The sequence below is a fragment of the Peromyscus maniculatus genome, chromosome 22 (genome assembly GCF_049852395.1).
Source record: "Peromyscus maniculatus bairdii isolate BWxNUB_F1_BW_parent chromosome 22, HU_Pman_BW_mat_3.1, whole genome shotgun sequence".
Classification (NCBI taxonomy): Eukaryota; Metazoa; Chordata; class Mammalia; order Rodentia; family Cricetidae; genus Peromyscus; species Peromyscus maniculatus.
In genome coordinates, this window is record NC_134873.1 from 7,089,277 (window position 1) to 7,109,356 (window position 20,080).

The window sequence follows — 20,080 nt, forward strand, 5'->3', positions numbered from 1 at the left end:
ACTTTTGCCACACTGAATGAACCGCTCAGTTAGCCTCCCTTCCCAAACAAAAATGTCTTAAGAGGTTCAGGACCTCTTCCAACTTCCAGACTGCCTGCTGAGCCACTGCAGTGCCAGGCTACTCCAGCCTGTTTCAGGGAAGAAACAGTTGCTGCCCTTGGAATTCCCCTGTGTGACACAGACTTCATCAGAGTCCACCCCACACACAGCTCCAAGATGCGATTTGTGTACCTGCCCTCACAACCACATCCCCTGCAAATGGCTTGTGAATGAATGCTTTCTAAGTCCAAGTTCAGTCCCCAGAAACTCTGGGGTTGTCTCTTACAAATTGGGGCTGCAAGAATATTGCCCCCATTCCTCTCTCTTCCCTGTTACTCTGCATCCTGTTCCCAGGATATAGATCGGCCACACTGTGATTCTAATGCTCCCATTCCTTTCCTTCCCCAGTACTGTTTGTCTGCCAGCCTCTCTCCTTCCTGAAATATGATCTGGTCACACTGGGATTCTCATCACAATGCATCCATTCTCTGTATTCCTGTCTATTCTCACACCCTGAACTACTGCATAAATGTCTCCTCCTTGTTGGTGTAACTGTTTGCTTCCTCTTTCTTCCTCCCTCCCACCAGAGATGCTGTCACCACCACCCCTAACCTCCACCACCTCCACCACCACCACCACTTTCATCACCACCTCCATCATCTCCACCACTACCACCACTACCACTGCCTTCACCTCCACCACCACCTCCACCACCACCACGACTTTCATCACCACCTCCATCATCTCCACCACTACCACTGCCTTCACCTCCACCACCATCTTCACTGCGGCCTCCACCAATTTCACGCCCACCACCACCATTGCCACCACCACTGCCACAACTTCGCTTCAGCCCAGGGGGGTCCCTGTTCCCATACTCCCCACCCCTAAAATTCTGATTGCCCACTCCAACCTTAAAACTGTTCTCCTTTAGTACACTCTGCTACACCATCTGCCATCATAAAAATCTTTCTCCAAAATTCTCAACCGGCTGCTCTGACTTACTCAACTGGGCAGCATGTGTTGCTTCTCTGTTTTTCAGTTTCCCTCTGCAGTGCCTTCCCTGGGATCCGGGTATCAGGATGCCTGGACTGCTAGGATACTCATTAAAAAAAAATTGTTTCTGTTAATGATCCTGTTTACTTCTTATGTGTGGTGGAAATGTGTGAATGGTGTGGCCACACAAGTGTGTTTCTGACTAGTTTTGAATGCCTGAGTTTACGTGTCCTGAATGTGTCTTGCTAATTGGGTATGTTTTAAAATCTGTAAGGCTTGTGACTCCAGATCAAAACTGTTCTGAAGAACATCATCAGCTGCCATATTGATTGAGGTTAAAGAAATACTTCACCATCATCTTTGGTAAGGGTAACCACTTGGACTGGCCCCACCAAGGAGACATTAGGACTCCAATATCATTTGGGTTAGGATATATTTCTGTTTGATAATTTCTGTCCTGTCCTAAAAACAAGGATTATTAAACAGGATTTAAAACAATGCTGGTTTTGATCATTGATATTAACATACAAATTGTTTGCAAGGTTAAAACTTGGTTTTGCCTGATATATCTTAGGATCACCACTGAAAACTACAGACTGAATCTTCTGGCTTTTACTAACATTGGTAAGCTACAACTAATTGGGTAAACTGTATGTTTAGACTTAACTTACATATGCCCTCAAAGTTAAACCTAAACAACATTTGTCTAATTTAGATATACCTAATAGATTTTGTTCCCCCATTCTCAAACACTCTGAGATCTGGGAATATGGCATCTAATAGAAAAGCTTTTTAGGAGAGACATGCCAACTCCTGGAAGTATCCTGTATCTTCTCCAAGAAGATGGATGGCCACAGAAGAACTTCCACCTCGAGGCTTGCCTCAAAAGTAACAAAGCCAGCCACACAGACAAAAGCTGCTTTACAACATTAACTGCTGCTGAGATCATCTCCAGACTATGAATAGTTGGAACATTGGGGGAACAATTGTGCAAATCTTCCAAGACAGGTAGGCTGATTTCCCCAAATTTCTACTCTACAGAGAATCTGTCAGATCCTCTGAGCTTGGCATCTGAACAAGTGCTACCTCTGGGACTTGTCACCCAGTGGACATGGAAAGACTTGGGACTGCCTGGGTAACTGGAAAGCCTGCTCACTCCTGCTCATTTACTTATCCTTCTCAGATCTGATGGTGTTTGATGACTAGGGTACTAAGAGATTTGCCAGTTTAACACCATAACCAACCCCAAACCTATAAGCACCTTAGTAGCTCATTAGTATGTTTCCTGTTAAAAACACATACAGGTGTACCTCATTCCCAGACTCCATGGTACAGGATAAACTGGTTTCAGATATAACTTCAGAGGTTCAAAGTTTTAGCTTTGATAAATTCAGTTTTGACAAACTAATAAAGCATTGATTACAAACAGTTTTCAGGGGTCCTTAAATTTCTGTGGATTTTACTGCTCCAGCTTTTAGAGCTAGGTTAGCATTAGAGAGGATCTAGAACCCTGCAGGCATGTTCAACTCCCTCCTCCTTCACTCACACAACCTCCTTTCTTCAGTGAATTTAGACTTAAAATTATTCATGCCTTTTAACCTAAATCCATAGCTTTGTACTATGACACCAAGATGTAAATCTGCTCCAGTAGTTTTACAGACACCTGAAGGTTCCTGGGAAAAGGGCCCTGGAACTTTATAAAGAAGTCTGACTTAATGGAAGTTAATTTCTGTTTCCAGAGCCTATTTTTCACCCCAACCATTTTGGAGCATATTCTGTAGGTTCACTCCTCCTGCCAGGGCCAAGGCCAAACCCCCAGGGGACCTGCAGATACACCAGTTCCTAGAACAGCTCTGAGGGTGCCAACCACCAACCAAGGATGCCAACTGGACAAATACTAACAGGTGGATTTCACCCACATGCCTGCTCATAAAAAGGCTCCATATCTCTTAACTCTTCCTGACACATTTGCAGGATGGGTGCTCTCCCAACCTCCAGAAAAACAGCAGATGCTATGACTCCAGTACTCCTGGAAAACATCATCCCTGATTTAGCATGCCATCTCCCCAAGCTCCAGGGACTTCACTGCTGGTACCACCTCTACAGACACAAGTGGGCACCTACCCAGCAACTCAAACCTTGTTTTCCAAGATGTCCCAATTAAGGGCATATCTGCCCTCATGCCTCACTCATTCACCCTTGACTCTTCTGTACAATCAGGACACTTCTCAGTTCCATTCTTTCTATCATTCTTCCTACTACCAATGGGATCCCTGTTCATAAGGCCAGTGATAAAAAGCTATTGTTTTTCTCCTAGCAACCTGCATTCTCTGCCTCAAGAACAGATGCATGAGGTCTCCTGGATGGCAGCTATCCAAATGCTTCTCCACCCATACCCCAGCTGAGCATGGGCCCACCTGACTCCCAACTCCTTCTGACACACATGGTCCCATGCTAACAGTAAGTAGACAGACTTGAACCTGCACCCATATATGTGGTATTGTATTCCCCCAAATATTGTGCATGCAAATAAACTTATCGGGGGTCAGGGACAGAGGAGCCACAATATTAAACATAATGGATAGGTAGGAGTAGCACACACCTTTAATCCTAGCATTCCAGAGGCAGAAATCCATGTGTTAAAAAATACAGACAGGCATGGTGACTCATCACGCCTTTAATCCCAGAAAGCAAGCCTTTAATCCCAGAGAGTGGTGGGAGAAAGCAGAAAGGTATATACTGTGTGAAGACTAGAAGCTAGAAACATTTGGCCTGGTTAAGCATTTTGGCTCATTAAGCTTTCAGGTTTTGGAGCAGCAGTTCAGCTGAGAGCCACTGGAATGAGGAAACAGACACTTCCAGTCTGAGAATATAGGAACAGCTGAGGAACTGGCAAGGTGAAATAGCTGTGGCTTGTTCTGCATCTGATCAACAAGCATTCAGCCCAATAACTGGCCTCAGGTCTGATTTTAATAATAAGAATTGTTAAAAAACCTGCTACACATACATAACCAAAAATTTGTGTTGTTCAGAATCTCCAGCTGAGGGGGCCTCATTCCAGAAAGCCCACCTTTGGCAGCTCCTCCCCCCAGAGATGCCTGGGACCATGCCCATGCCTACTGGCTATTTAAGACCTGGCCCATAGAGCTGCCATGGGTGCTCTCCTCTTCTGTCTCATGCCTTCTTGAGAGACCCTGGAGTGCTCTGCTTTACTATGCTCTATTTATTAAATCTGGATTTATTAATTTGGTTTGATTTGACTTATTGCATCAGTGAAAGAGGAACCCAGCAACCAGGAATCCAGTACTTATCACAGACATACATATATATCAGCTTACACTTGAAAATTACTTGCCATGTCTTGGAGAATTTTGATAATGTTCTTCAATATTGTGGTCTTCCCATTTGTACCCTAAAATACAGTACCAGAAAATGTGATATATTACTGGAAATTAGGAACAATTGAAATTAATGTCTTTCAAGAACCTTAGAACAATGCCCAATATATTCACCAGATGTTTTTCTTCTTTAACATTCAAAACTATAGGAGATCACCAATCTCCAAGAAAGGCTTCTTCCCTTAAGTTAAAAACTGACAGAAAGCTCACATTCTTACCTACAATAGTGAGGCTCCAGTAGGTTTCCAGCATCACATCTTTGTAGACACTCTTCTGGGAAGGATCCAGCAAAGCCCACTCTTCATGAGTGAAGTTCACATGCACATCCTCATAGGTCACTGCATCCTAAAGTATCCCATATATGTACATAATAGAAATGGTGAGACTGACTGCATTGCAAATGTACACTTCATTGAGAATATATTTACATAATTCCATGTGCTTGATACATTCTCTGACATGGGTCAGTCAATAGCAAATGCAGTCACCAACTCATTTTGAAAGGAAACATCAAGAGAGAATGACACCTTCCATTCCACTGTCCACAGAATAGATTACGGCACAGCAGGAGAAATGCCTAGGGATTTATACAGAGAGACATGCAAACAGAGTAACACTATTTAGTATACATCAGCAGAACTTTATCAAAATTAACTTCAAGAAAGGATGGGCAATAAGGGTGGGTGGTGCACAACTCTAATCCCAACCCTCAGGAGGCAGAGACAGGTGAAATTTGTGATTTCCAAGCCTGCCTGGTTTATTCAGAGATTGCCAGGACAGACAAAGGTACATAGTGAGACCCTGTCTCTAACAAAAAAAAAAAAAAAAAAAAAAAACAGAAAGCACTCAGGCCTCACTCAAAATTTCTCCCTAGAGTTAAACATTCATGCCAGTTCTATATTTGTCTGTTAACAGGTAAAACTAATAATTCCCAAGAAGCAAAGCATTTTTATTCAGTTGCTGTCTGAAAGATTAATGAGTTCTCAAGAATATTAGTAAAGTAAATGCTGATCCTAAAACAGTAAAACAAACACCAAAAGGGAAGGAGTATATACGGATGGGTCAACAGATATGATCACACATTTGAAAATAATGTAAAAATATAAAAACATACACAAAGGTAGGGACAATGTTACACATTGACAATTCAGTGATTCAGGAGATCACTATTAATTTCATGAATGAATGGATTTTTGCTCTGAAAAATGAAACCAATGCCAAAGTTCTAAGTCATTACAGGGCTAAAGTTCAGCACAAGAGCAAATGCCTGACATGTACAAAAACCTGATTCAATCTGCCAAAAATATAAACATGAAAATATCAGGCATGAAATATGGATTGGCAAGGAAAAGCAATTGCTTCTACTTTACCTTACATTATTTCAGAATGGAGTCTCTACTGTTGCTGATGGCATGCCTACATGAGAAGGAAGGGGGCTGCTCACTTTCAACAAAACAAAGATATATGGTGAGACTATAGTCCTCCATAAAGGATCTATGGTGGTATTTTAATTGTACTGAAATGTGATTTTATTTGTATGTTAATAAATAATGTTGCCTGGGCATCAGAGCTAATAGCAAGCCAGAGCAGAAACTCAGCAGTGGTGGTGCACGTCTTTAATCCCAGCTCTTGGGAGGCAGAGCTAGGTGGATCTCTGTGTATTCAAAGATACAGCCAGCATGGAGACACATGCCTTTAATCTCAATACCAACCATAGAAGACCTGGAGTAGTTCACAGGCAGTAAAGAGGTCATGTGGTTGGGTTTATGACCAATGAGAAGTCAGAAGAGAAAGTTTATAAAAATCACAAACAGACAGGAAGTAGCTCTCTTGCTGAAGAGGACAACAGCAGCAGTGAAGGGTAAGGTTCTTAGCTCTGACCTCTTGGGCTTTCATCTCTGCATTGGCTCTGGGTTTCTTATTTAACAAGACCGTTCATCTACATTTGGCACCCATGGGGCAACAATTCATTAAATACCACTTGGCTTGGCTTGGCAGCAGGTCCAGTTTCCCGCCTAGGCGGCCTGGCTCCCTAGCTCAGGCCCAGGTCAGTTTAGTCTCAGGCCACACTGACTATAGCCCCAAGCAGTTACCCACAGCTGGAGCTACTTGCTTAAAGCTGGTGCTACAAACAACTCAGGCTTGCCCTGCCAGAGCTACCACTAATTGCTGTGGTCAGAGTTTAAGAAAGCCAGAGCCCAGGCTGGATTTAAACTTTTAGCCAGAACTACTTGTTGCTACACTTTCTTGCTTCTCTCTCTCTCTCTCTCTCTCTCTCTCTCTCTCTCTCTCTCTCTCTCTCTCTCTCTCTTTCTTTGGAATCACACCTTAGACACTAGGTAGCTGTTTTGAAATTTCCTCGGATTTCTACCTTTCTATGCAGACTTGGTAAGTCATTTAAGATATCAGATATTTTAAAGAAAACTATTTAAAAGAGAAATTATTTTTTTACATTTAAAAAAATGGGTTTTGCCAGGCGGTGGTGGTGCTCGCCTTTAATCCCAGCACTCGGGAGGCAGAGGCAGGCAGATCTCTGTGAGTTCGAGGCCAGCCTAGTCTACCAAGCGAGTTCCAGGAAAGGTGCAAAGCTACATAGAGAAACCCTGTCTTGAAAAAACAAAAAAAAAAATGGGTTTTATGTGTACATTGGAAGAAAATTGGGCTTTGTTTAAATAGGCAGTCTGACAATGGAACAACTATATGAGAAGATTAATGTTGATCAAATTATGCACTTTATTATTTTTCTTATCCTCATATTAATATTTAAAAAGATAGTCAATTTAAGTGCCAGGATAAAAGTTTTAGGAAAACCTGTTAAAATAAATTACAGAGAAACTCAAATTCAGTCAGAAGAAATTAACAGTGAAGTTGTTTCAAGATTGGATCATAAGGTTACAGAAAGAAAGCCTGTTTTCACACAGTCACCCTTAATTTATCCAGGAACCATACAGCAGTTAGCTGATCAAGTGAATACACAAAATATTTGGACTCCAATTCAAATGTTAGATTTACAAAGGTTTAAGTAGACAATAATATCTTATGGCATGCATTCCCCATATGTAAAGCAAATGTTAAACATGCCGTCAACTTATAATAAGATTATACCACAGGACTGGCAGGAGCTGGCACATGCTGTTCTGGAACCTGTACAACAGCTCCAGTGGCAAATGTGGTTCAAAGAGGAGGCTGCAAACATAGAAAAACAATGGAGGCATAAAGGAATACAAGTCTTCCAGGATCAGCTTGTTGGAGAAGGCCAATATGCTGCAGTACAAACACAATGTTTATATGATATCCAAAACTTAATTCTATGTCAAATGGCAGCCTTGAATGCATGGGACAGAGTTGAGGAACCAGGGAAGAAAACTGAGTCATTTACAAAGGTTATAGAGGGCCCAAAAGAATCTTTCACAGATTTCTTACAAAGACTGGCTTCAGCAGTAAAGAGAATGGTCCAGGATTCAGAAGCTAGTCAGATAATAATTGAGTCTCTGGCTTTTGAGAAAGCAAATGCAGCATGCAAGAGAATAATCAGGCTGTTAAAAGCAAGATCTGTACTCTTGGAAGATTGGATTAGAGACATAGTTAATGTAGAGGCTCATGACCAAGATGATATGTGGGTAGGAGAAGCAATTTCAAAAGGTTTGAGGAATGTTAGATGTTTTGGATGTGGAAAGCAAGGACATTTGAAAAGGGACTGTAAACAGGGCATTCCTAGAAACAATGTTTCTTCAAGGAATAATGGCAACAGAATGCCCCTTCCTTCTGGAGTATGCAGAAGGTGTGGTAAAGGAAAACACTGGACCAATGAATGTAGATCACCAAGGGACAGGCAAGGTAATATTTTGCCTTGTTCTTTTGGAAACTACCAGAGGGGCCTCAGGCAGGTCCCCAGAGCAAATCCAGTTCAGACCATTCCTGCAGTCACAGAGAAAACCCCTACTCAGAGCAATTAAATAAACAAATGCCTATTGGAATAAGTCATGCTGGTCAGGATGATGAAACAGAGAGAATAGAAAATTCAGGAGAAAACATAAAGAAAAAATTTTGGCAAACTTCTATAAATTGTAGCATGAATCTTAAAAGTTCTTATTAATAAAATCAAACCCAGGGCCAGTTATGGGGTGAATACTGGAAGGTCAGAGAGACAGAACAATCCAAAGCTATCTCACCTCACCGGATGGTCAGCTGGTCCTGTTTCCTCAGACTGGAAGCTTCTGTGTCCTCATCCCAATGGCTCTCAGCTGAATTGTGTTGTGTCAAAGCCTGAAAGCTTAACAAGCCAAATGCTTAACGAGATAAATGCTTCTAGTTTCTGGTCCTCGTGCCTTATATACCTTTCTGCTTTCTACCATCACTCCCTAGGATTAAATGCTCGCTTTCTGGGATTAAAGGCATGAGTCACCATGCCTCAATGTTTCCAATGTGGCCTTGAACTCACAGAGATCCCAGATGGATTTCTGCCTCTGGAATGCTAGGATTAAAGGTGTGTGCTATCACTGCCTACCTAGTGGCTTTTCTGTTCTCTGACCCCAGATAAGTTTATTAAGGTAAACAATATTTTGGGGAACACAATACCACCACAATAAATGAACAAAGACCAAAATTAACAGTAAGAATAAATGGTGTTTTGTTGTCTGCTCTGGTAGACACAGGTGCTGATATTACCATAATTGCACCAGAATTTTGGCATCCAACTTGGCCTCTTCAGGAGGTAAATGTTCAAGTGTTAGGAATTGGAACATTATCTCAAGTGAAACAGAGTGCAAGATGGCTCTAATGTATAGGTCCAGGAGGACAGAGAAGAAAATTACAACCATATGTGGGTAACATAGCTATGAACCTGTAGGGTCAAGACCTGTTGCAACAATGGAATACTCAGAATAACATCCCTCCAATCTCAGAAACAAATCATAAACTAGCACATGTTTCTGAGAGAAATATTAGAAGATATTATTCTAATGAGTGGTCACCAGCCATCCATATTATACAAGAACAGGGCACAACAACTGATGATCTTCCAAAGACACCAACAGCTCTGCCTTTAAAATGGTTAACAGACAAGCCTGTATGGGTCCAGCAATGGCCTTTAACAACAGAGAACCTCCAGGCTTTAGAAGAGCTGGTAGAAGAAGCTGGTATGATCAACATATTGAAGAATCAACCAGCCCTTGGAATTCTCCTGTATTTGTTATTAAAAAGAAATCTGGTAAATGGAGAATGGTAACAGATCTTAGAGCAATTAACAAGGTAATTCAGCCAATGGGATTTCCATAGGATAGCCTCTCATAGTTATTGATTTAAAAGACTGTTTCTTTTCAATACCCTTACAAGAAAAACACAGAGAAAGATTTGCCTTCACAGTGCCTACTTACAATAATTCTCAACAGGTTAAAAGATTTCAATGGAGAGTCCTCCCACAGGGAACGTTGAATAGCCCAACTTTGTGCCAATATTTTGTTAAACAGGCATTGAAAGTGATATGTAAAAAAATCCCTATATCCATAATTTATCATTGTATGGATGATATTTTACTAGATGACTCAAATGCAGATACTTTAGAAAGAAATGTTTGAAGAAATAAAGAAAATTTTGCCTTGCTGGGGATTACAAATTGCTGCTGAAAAGATACAAAGAGAAGATTCAATTAGTTATTTAGGATATAAAATAGAGCTACAAAAAATTAGACCTCAAAAGGTGCAAATTAGGAAAGATAGACTACACACTCTTAATGGCTTTCAAAGATTATTTGGAGACATTTCTCATCTATGAACTATTGTTGGGGTAAAAAATGATGAACTGAATAATTTGTTCAAAACCTTAGAAGGTGACAAGGACTTAAATAGTCCAAGAGAATTATCACCTGAAGCTGAGAAAGAATTGGCTTGGTAGAGAAGAAAGTACATGAAGGGCACATGGATCATATTGATCCAAAGCTGGATTGCACTTTGGTTATTTTACCTTCTAGGCATTCCCCAACAGAAATATTAATGCAGAGGGAAGATATTATATTGGAATGGATATTTTTACCAAATAAACCGAATAAAAATTAAAAACTTACGTGGAAAAATATCTGATTTGATTTGGAAAAGAAAATTGATACTTGGTTAATTAGGAGGAATAGACCCAGCAGAAATTGTGGTACCTTTAACTAAGGAGGACATTAAAAAATTATGGACAGAAAGTGAACCTTGGCAAAGAGCTTGCAGTAATTTTTTGGGAGAAATTAACAGCAAATATCCAAAAAGTAATAGAATTGATCTTATAAAGAGAGCTGGTTGGATCTTGCCGCAAATTGTACAGGAAAAACCCATATCTGGAGTTTCTACATTTTATACAGATGCCAACAAACAAGGAAAGACAGGTTACAAATCAGAAATTTTAAGTAAAGTGGTTCAAAGTTCTTATAAATCAGTTCAAAAATTGGAACTGTATGCTATTTTGTTGGTATTAATGGATTTTTCAGAACCTCTCAACATAGTAACTGACTCTCAGTATGCTGAAAGAGTGGTGTTACATGTTGAGACTGCAGAATTTATCCCTGATGCTTGAGAATTAACTTCACTATTTATTCAATTACAAGATACAATCAGGAAAAGGAGTCATCCTTTACATATAACTCACATCTGATCCCATACTGGTCTGCCAGGCCCTCTAGCACAAGGCAATAGTGAGACTGATAAATTATTGATAGGAAATGTGGAAGACTCAGAATTTCATTACAAACATCATGTCAATAGTAAAGGTTTAAAAAAGGATTTTTCCATAACCTGGTAACAAGCCAAAGAAATAGTAAAGAAATGTCCTACTTGTTTCTTCTACAATCAAACACCATTCCAAGCAGGATGTAACCCAAAGGGTACTCAGAGGAATGAAATCTGGCAGATGGATGTGTTTCACTTTGCAGAATTTGGAAAATTGAAATATGTACACCATACCATCGAGACTTATTCAGGATTTCAATGGGCAACTGCTTTGAATTCTGACAAAGCTGATTCTGTAATCACTCATTTGCTAGAAGTTATGGCCATCATAGACATACCTGCACAAATCAAAACTGACAATGCTCCATCATATGTCTCTGTTAAAATGATATAGTTTTTTGCTTATTACAGTATAAAGCATATTACAGGCATACCACATAATCCTACAGGTCAAGCCATTATAGAAAGATCAAACAGAACTCTTAAGGATATGCTAAATAAACAGAAAGGGGTAACAAAATCCCCAGAAAGAGACTGCATATTGCTCTATTAACTTTGAATTTTCTCAATGTCAATGAGAAAGGAACAGCAGCTGCAGAGAAACATTGGATAATAGAAAAAAACTACAGAATTAAATCAGCCTATATACTTTAAGGATGTACTGATCTCAGAATGAAAACCAGGATATGTGTTACGTTGGGGATGAGGTTTTGCTTTTGTTTCTACAGGAGAAGATAAGCTGTGGATACCACCAAAATTGATAAAAGTTCAATTGGAACAAGAGAGACCTCTTAATTAGAGGAGGTGATAGTTGATCAACCAGCATGAACATCCAAATTAAACTAACTTGTACCAGCAACACATGCCTACATTTAATCAGATAATAACTTGCCAAAAAGGAATGTCCCCAAAATTAGTCTTGGGGAAAGGTTTTTATTTTTGTCTTTTTGGAGAATGAAAGTTAAGAAATCTGGAGAACACTGGACAAATGAGACAACTGAAGAAAAGGACAAATCATATACCTGAGGAAACAGAGTAAAATGGCCTATTGGTGTATTGCTGCAGGCCACAGGAATATATCATAAGAACTCAGCTGGTTATGGCAAAGTCACTACTTGGAGGGATCAGGGAATTCCTCCAGAGGAAGCCAAATCCCAAGGAGTTTTTGGTGTTACTGGGCTTGTTATATATCAGCTGTATTCTGTTATGAAAATCATGTGTGCCTTCATAGTTTTCCCAATTGACTTTTCCCTAAGAAGGGCTAACAATGTGGACTGATCACTCTCTGTACACATTCCAGGTATTTGGAGAACAGCCTCAGGAAAGGCTTCTTCTGGAATCAGATATCTTCCTTAGCCACTTTCAAGGACTACAGGAAACACTCCGGGGGGGGGGGCGGGGGCAAGGTTGGAGGACTAACAATGATAGCAGCCCACAGGCAACTCTCCTGACTTGAGGTAAATTCCACAAGGAGACTCCGCCTAGGAGAGGTGGATGTTAAGTAATAGCTTTACACAATTTAGCTCGGACCCTCCCTTTATATACCGGGACTTCCATGGCAAAGGTCAGAGAAGAGAAAACAGAATGAAAGAACTAGATGGGAAAGAACTTGAGAGGAACAAACTGAGATGGGGAAAAACTAGATTGAAGGGCTAGAAGACAGTACTAGAGGAACGAGATGGAAGATGAGGAAGAGCCAGATGGGGAAGAACTAGATGAGGAAGAGCCAGGTGAGAGAGAATGCTGTGCGATGTTCTGTATGTCCTGTGGGAGCCCTTCTTGGGTTCTTTCTGGCGTTACCCAGCAGGTCCACATAGAGGATGATTAGGACCATGGCCCTGAGTGCAGGTGTTTGAGATGGTCTGCACTTGGCTGTGCTGGGGGATGGTCTGTATGTCAAGTTGTTCTGATTGATCAATAAATAAAACCTGATCGGCTGTGGCTAGGCAGGAAGGATAGGCGGGACTAACAGAGAGGAGAAATAAAAGGACAGGAAGGCAGAAGGACTGACTGCCAGATGCCGCCATGACCAGCAGCATGTGAAGATGCCGGTGGGCCACCAGCCACGTGGCAAGGTATAGATTTATGGAAATGGACTAATTTAAGCTATAAGCACAGTTAGCAAGAAGCCTGCCACGGCCATACAGTTTGTAAGCAATGTGGGTCTCTGTGTTTGCTTGGTTGGGTCTGGGTGGCTGTGGGACTGGCGGGTGACAAAGATTTGTCCTGACTGTGGGCAAGGCGGCAAACTCTAGCAACAAGAGAAGGAGACGAGAGAGGAGCTGATAGGAGAAAGAACTAGATAGATGAGAACCTAGAAGGGACAGAACTAGATGAAGGAATTAAGATAGAACCTAGAGGGGACAGTAGATAAATATAGAGAAATCAGGCAGAAAAGGAGCTAGACATGAGAGCAGAATAGAAGCTGTGTAGAGAGAGAATTATCACAGAATAATCAAATGTATGAACTAAGGAGTTTTGTGTACATAGATTCATTTCTTTTCATCAAAGATTAATTATCAGCTGGTTGTAGATTCTTCCCAGACCCTGGGAGGGGACTATTGAGGGGCTGGAACACCATAGTCCCTCATAGTATATCATCTATACAATTTTATATGTCTTCCTAAATGTTTGTTTCTGCTCTTCTCTAAAGACATTTAACACTATTGGTCTTCTTGTAGTCCCAGTTCAATTAAAATTGAAAGCTGACTTTGGAGTTTGAGAATGGCTCTCTCCTTTTTTAAACTCAAGCATGTTGTTAAAAGGAAAATGCAAACTCCCTGTATCATGCCAGAAGAAAAGAGACATCTTCTGCTATGGGACAGGAAAAAAACTAAATTAATTAAAAGACTAGTCTACTACTAATCTCAACTCTTTGATTCTATTCTAATTCTTTAAACTTTTCTTAAAGTATGAATTTTATATCAAAATTTACAACATTAATATACATATATGTACATATATATACATTTTAAACTTTGTTAAGATATGAATGGTCATACAGAGTACTAACTAATTCTAGAAATAAGGCTTCAATTAGCTGCATATATATGTCTTTGTGTTCGAGTCTCTTATCAGTTTTCTGCAGGAAATCATGGCCAGGCCTAACGTCAACTGAAGTCTCCAGGAGGAAGATGGGGCCCCACAACAACAACAATCCCACGTGGACTATAATATCACTAAGCTGACAAACATCATCTACAGATCAGCTTTGGACTAGAAAGTGCTCAGAGCAATTTTGAGAGGACTAGCTGAGATGATCCAGTTTCAAAGATTACTTGAATAAGGACTTGAGATAAACCCTGAACTTTGGCACTATGCACAGACTGGATAACGAAGGATATAGCTACCTTCCCTAGAATTTGACAATTAACCCACAATTTTTCTTTTCAGGATAAAGATGCCTTCACCCATACCCAGCAGGAAGTAATTTTAAGAATACGATGCCCACATTCCCAAAGAGGTGGTGTGGGGTGGGTGGGTTTTTTGGCCTTTTAATGGATTTTGGGTCTGGGATAATTTTCATTGTTTAGGAGGGTTGGTTACAAGTTGTTGTTAATGATTAAAAAGGGGCTAAGCAAAGGAGATTAGATTTAAGGTCATTTTTAAAAAAAAAAAAGAAAACGACAATTACTAGTTTTAAATACTTTACATTGGATTTGTTTTTTTATATTGTATACAAATTATATATATTGAAGTTGATATTGTTAGAAAATGCTATATGTATATTTCTAATTTTGTTCAAGATACTGTACTTATACCATTCATTTAACAATGTAATGCAAATTGCTGATTCTTGAATGTTATTATTACCAACTATTAGGATATAAAGAAATGAAAGTTAGTAATGAGACATTACAATAGAACTTATAGTCATATTAGGTATGTTTTCAAGATTGAGCAGATATATTTCAGATAGACAGGTCATCTTCAAACCCTTCAGAGACCTACAGAATATGGCATTTAAAATGTTTTAATAACTTAGAAAAAATTTTTTTTGTTATTACTATGAGACATGCCAACTCTTGGCAGTACCAATCTACTTCAGAGAAAATATGGGCATTGAAGAAACTGCATATGGAGTTAACTTTCATTGTGGCAAAAATTAGCCACTGGACAACAAAGTATCCTTGAAACAACTGCTGACAAGAGGACAAAATGGACAGACAGGACACGAAACAAAGGACTACTGATTCTTGCCAAAACAAGTGTGGTTATGGCTTTATCAAAAGGCATCTTCTGAGGCCAGGACAATATGGCACCTTCCCTGAAGTGGCCTTCGCAATCCAGAAAATGTACAGTGCCCTTTTCTTCAAAGGCAGCTGAACAGGCAGTGGGCTGATGGCTTCTGATGTGCACTGGAATGACAGCTGAAACAGTTATTCTTGAAGAGTAACTAAGCTCACACCTCTCAATAGTAGACTGGCATTTAATAGAAGGATATGGAGAAGAACGGGATGCTGAGATGAAGCCACACACACACATAGTCAAGAAGAATGAACAGCTGAAATAAAAAAACATCAACAATTTCCAGAATTTAAAATCCTGAATCATAACAGGACACTAGTGGAATCCAGGTGTTTCTGGTACATGGACTGCTCTCACCCAATGTGAGGTCGAACTATTGACCTTGTGTACATCCTGCTTCACAAATGAATCTCTCAGATACACTAAGCCTATGGGCTGGAGATGATGCCCCAATGCTGTGGAGAAACCTTGGGTGACTGTCCAGGCAGCTGGCTGTTTCTGTCAACTCACATTTTTTTGAAGCTGCTTGCATGAACTTCCTGTCTTTATTTTTTATTAGGTAATATTATTTCTTTCTTGGGTCTCTGAGGGACTTGAAGATTAGTTCATTATAGTTGAAGATTAGTTAGTTATAGTTGAAGATTAGTTAGTTATAGTTGAAGATTAGTTAGGATAGAAAGTGAATTAAGTACATTTTGGACTTACCAAAATAGGACAGATAATGGAATTATTTTCTCTGAATATTTCAAATACAAATGGACTAGACACTGTTTAGGTATTTGTTACTGTACATATGGTATATAGTTATCATACTTTTGTATATAGTTTTTCTTATGTTAGTTATAACCTTTTTCCTTTTTATTAAAATAGAAAAGAAGAAATATGATTTTATTTGTATGTTAATAAATAAAGTTGCCTGAGGGTCAGAGCTAATAGCTCTTTTGCCAGAGCAGAAACTGGGCATTGGTGGTGTATGCCTTTAATCCCAGCTCTTGGGAGGCAGAGCTAGGTAGATCTCTGTTTGGTCAAGGATATAGCCAGCATGGAGACACACGCCTTTAATCTCAATACCAACCATAGAGGACCTGGAGTAGTTCACAGGCAGTGAAGAGGTCATGTGGTTGGGTTTATGATGAAGGAGAAGGCAGAATAGAAAGTCTATTATAAAGACAGACAGGAAGTAGCTCTCTGGCTGAAGAGGACCACAGCAGCAGTGAAGGGTAAGGTTCTTAGCTCTGACCTCTTGGGCTTTCATCTCTGCATTGGCTCTGGGTTTCTTATTTAACAAGACCGTTCATCTACAAGGATCCTCTTCCTAAGGAGAAGTTGCCAATTGTTATTGTATGTCACCAATGAAGGCTCACACCAAAGACAAATGCTCAAAGTCAGCACACTACCTGGAAGATTTTTCATTCAACCCTCAACCTTTTGACACAGGTCATGACAGGTTCACAGTCAAATCATGATGCACAATGCATTTAGTCTGATTTCAAAGATCCCCATATTATGTGATAGTCCAATACTGTTTGATTGTCCAGGTGAAAAGGGCTCTTTAAATGCTTTTTCTATGGCAGAACCTCTTAAAGGAACTGGATCAGGGTTTTTTGTTGTTGTTGTTTTCTTTTTACTGTTTTTTTCCCACCTTTCTCAGGCTGTATGTGGAAATTCCGTGCTCCACACTGAAACACCAAATGTACCAGGTACTTTTAAGGTAGACACCAGCAAGCTCCCACACCATGGCATAGAGACTTATTATTAGATTTGAATGCTTGGCCTAGCCGAGGTTCACCTCTGGCTAGCTCTTTCAACTTAAATTAACCTGTTTCTCTTTATCTGCCTTACGCCCCCAGGCTTTGTGCCTTTCATTCTTTCTGTATATCTTTCCTGCTGTCTCCATGTCTACCTGGGGGCTGCCAGGCTCCTGGCCCTGGGTGTGTCCCTCTCTTTCCACCTGATTCTCTCCTTTCTTCCTCCCTCTCTTTCTTCTGGAGCATAGATTCTGCTCCTGTTTATTCTCTCTGCCCACCTGTGTATCCCTCTTCCGCCCAGGTATTGGCCATTCAGCTTTTTATTAGATCACTCAGGTGCCTTAGACAGGCATGGTGAAACAGCAACACATCTCTTCATAATTAAACAAATGCAGGATAAACAAATGTAACACATCCTTGCATCATTAAACAAATGCAGCAGGTACACATATAACATCTTCACATGAGATAATATTCCACATCATAAACAAAGGTAACAAATCTTTGTCCAGTTAAGATAATATTCCACAGCACATTACTCTTTCATTTAGCCTGACTTGATTTCCCAGGGCATGTGGAGAATACAGGCATAATATAACAAAATACTACATAACCTATCTTACTGACTTTTCCCTTGCTGTGAAAGAATATGTCCAAGGGAACTCTTTGTTTTTGTTTTTCCAGACAGGGTTTCTCTATGTAACAGACCTGGCTGTCCTAGGAACTCACTCTGTAGACCAGGCAGGCCTCAGACTCACAGATCTGTCTGGCTCTGCATCTCAAGTGCTGGGATTAATAGCAAGCAACACTACCACTGATTTAAACATTTTAACAAATTAAACCCAAAAGACTTCAGTCCAGGAAACATGGAGAGTCACACATCTGTCTGATCACAGCCTAGATCAGACTCATTTGGGAGAAAATGGGGCCAAGCAACATCTTGTGTTTGGGGACTAAGGAGAAGGTGAAAGACCTGGATGACAACAACTGGCTTCAACTGTTACAATCAGTTGGTGAAACTCGTCAATGGATTCAGCTGTCTCTTGTTGGAGCCATGGAATTCTTTCCTCTGTTCCCTAGCTGCATGGGGCTTACCTGCCTAGGATACAAGGACCATCTCATCCTACATGCATGCAAACCTAATTAAAGAGTCTTTTTAGGAAAGGGTAAAACAGTACGATTTAACCATGGAGAGTTGGGGATCCCACTGGGAACTGTGCCTAATGGAGGATGGGCTGCCTTAGCAGGGAGCAGGACTAACCTTGAGTAGAAAGCAACCATGTGTCTATCATGTCACTATTATATTATGACAATGCAGAATTTGAGCTACAGATACAGCAAAGTTCAATTAAACTCTAACAATTTATGCTACAAACTAAATTGCATGAGAAACAAAAATTACATGAGAAAATGTCATCATTAATGAAAACTTGATCAACACACGACTGAATAAACAGTACATAAACACTGTGACACCATCTGACTTCCAACTTTGAATGAAATTGAAATAAAGACTGCACTGAACTGGGCGGTGGTGGCAGCATACACTGTTTAACGAAGCACTTGGATGTTTGAGGCCAGCCTGATCTACAGAGTGAGTTCCAGGACAGCCTAGGCTACACAGAAAAAACATATGGTGTGTGTGTTGGGGGGACTGTGTAGTCTGGCAAAGAATAAAGAGATCAACAGAACATGATAAAACCACAACAAATATAGAGTCAATTTTGCCACATGAGGCCAGGAATCATAGTAAGTCTGGCCTTACTGACACACGTGACCTGACGACCCTGACATCTACATGCAAATGTGTTAATGACACAGACTTTACACCTGCACAGAATTAACTGCAGACGGATCCTACACCTGAATTTTCAGTGCCAACTGCAGAACTTTTAGAAGACACTAGAGTGACCAAGGCTCTGGAAGTTAGCAAATCTGCCCTCTCTGGCGACAGATTTTACTGAATGAAATAAAAAAATGATCACCATGATCACCATGCTTTGCATAGTGACTAGGGTATTTCCGCACAAAAGCTCACACTCCCCCATGCTCTGTGAAGGTGCCAAAACCAGCAATAAATCACTCAGAGGTCCCGCTTTTGCCTGGGAGTTGCAGGGACCTCAGGGGACCAAAGGGAATCACTCCAGACACTGCATCCTGAGGTCATTTCCACAGCCCCGGGCGGGGGGTGGGGGGGGCGGGCGACCCCTGACTGGCTCCCGAGGCTTCTCCCCATTAGGGATGGTGGCCACTCACTCACCATGACAGATTACATGCTCACACTCTCTCCTTATGGCAGTTATCACAGCCCAGCACACAGAACAGAAGATCCACCTTTAATCACCCAGCCACAAACCATCCTGCAGGGCGGACCGGAAGTGCCCTCCCCATTCTGATTGACAGTCCATCTGGAGTTCCTGACTGGCTACTGAGGCCTGAGTGATCTGAACAGCTCCCTTAGGGACAGTGCTGTGAAGTGAGGAAGACCAAGGATTGGCATCCCTGGCTTTCACCCCAGGTGCTTGAACTGCCCCAGACCTGAAGAGATTGACATTCATGCAGAAATTGACATTGAAGACTGCAAAGTCTTCCCTGAACTCTTCCTGCCCTCAGGAGGACTCTTTTCTGGGGAATTAGGTTTTGCTATGAACTGAGAAAGGACAAAGAAAACCTGCCACTTTCTGAACTAACAATACCTCAGATGTGCTATAGAAAACGTGCTATGATTTTCATTTGTGTAAAAAAAAATGTAATTAAAAAAACGATACACTAATATGCACTCAAACTATTATTCTGTGGAAATGGCCTATCAATGTAAATACAGGATTTAGAGAAGTAAAACTATGGGATCAGAGTGAGCTTTTTTACTTATAATGATATTTACTAGAGAACCTCAATAGTCTAATGACTAAATAATATATAATTTATATATTTAAATAAGCATATA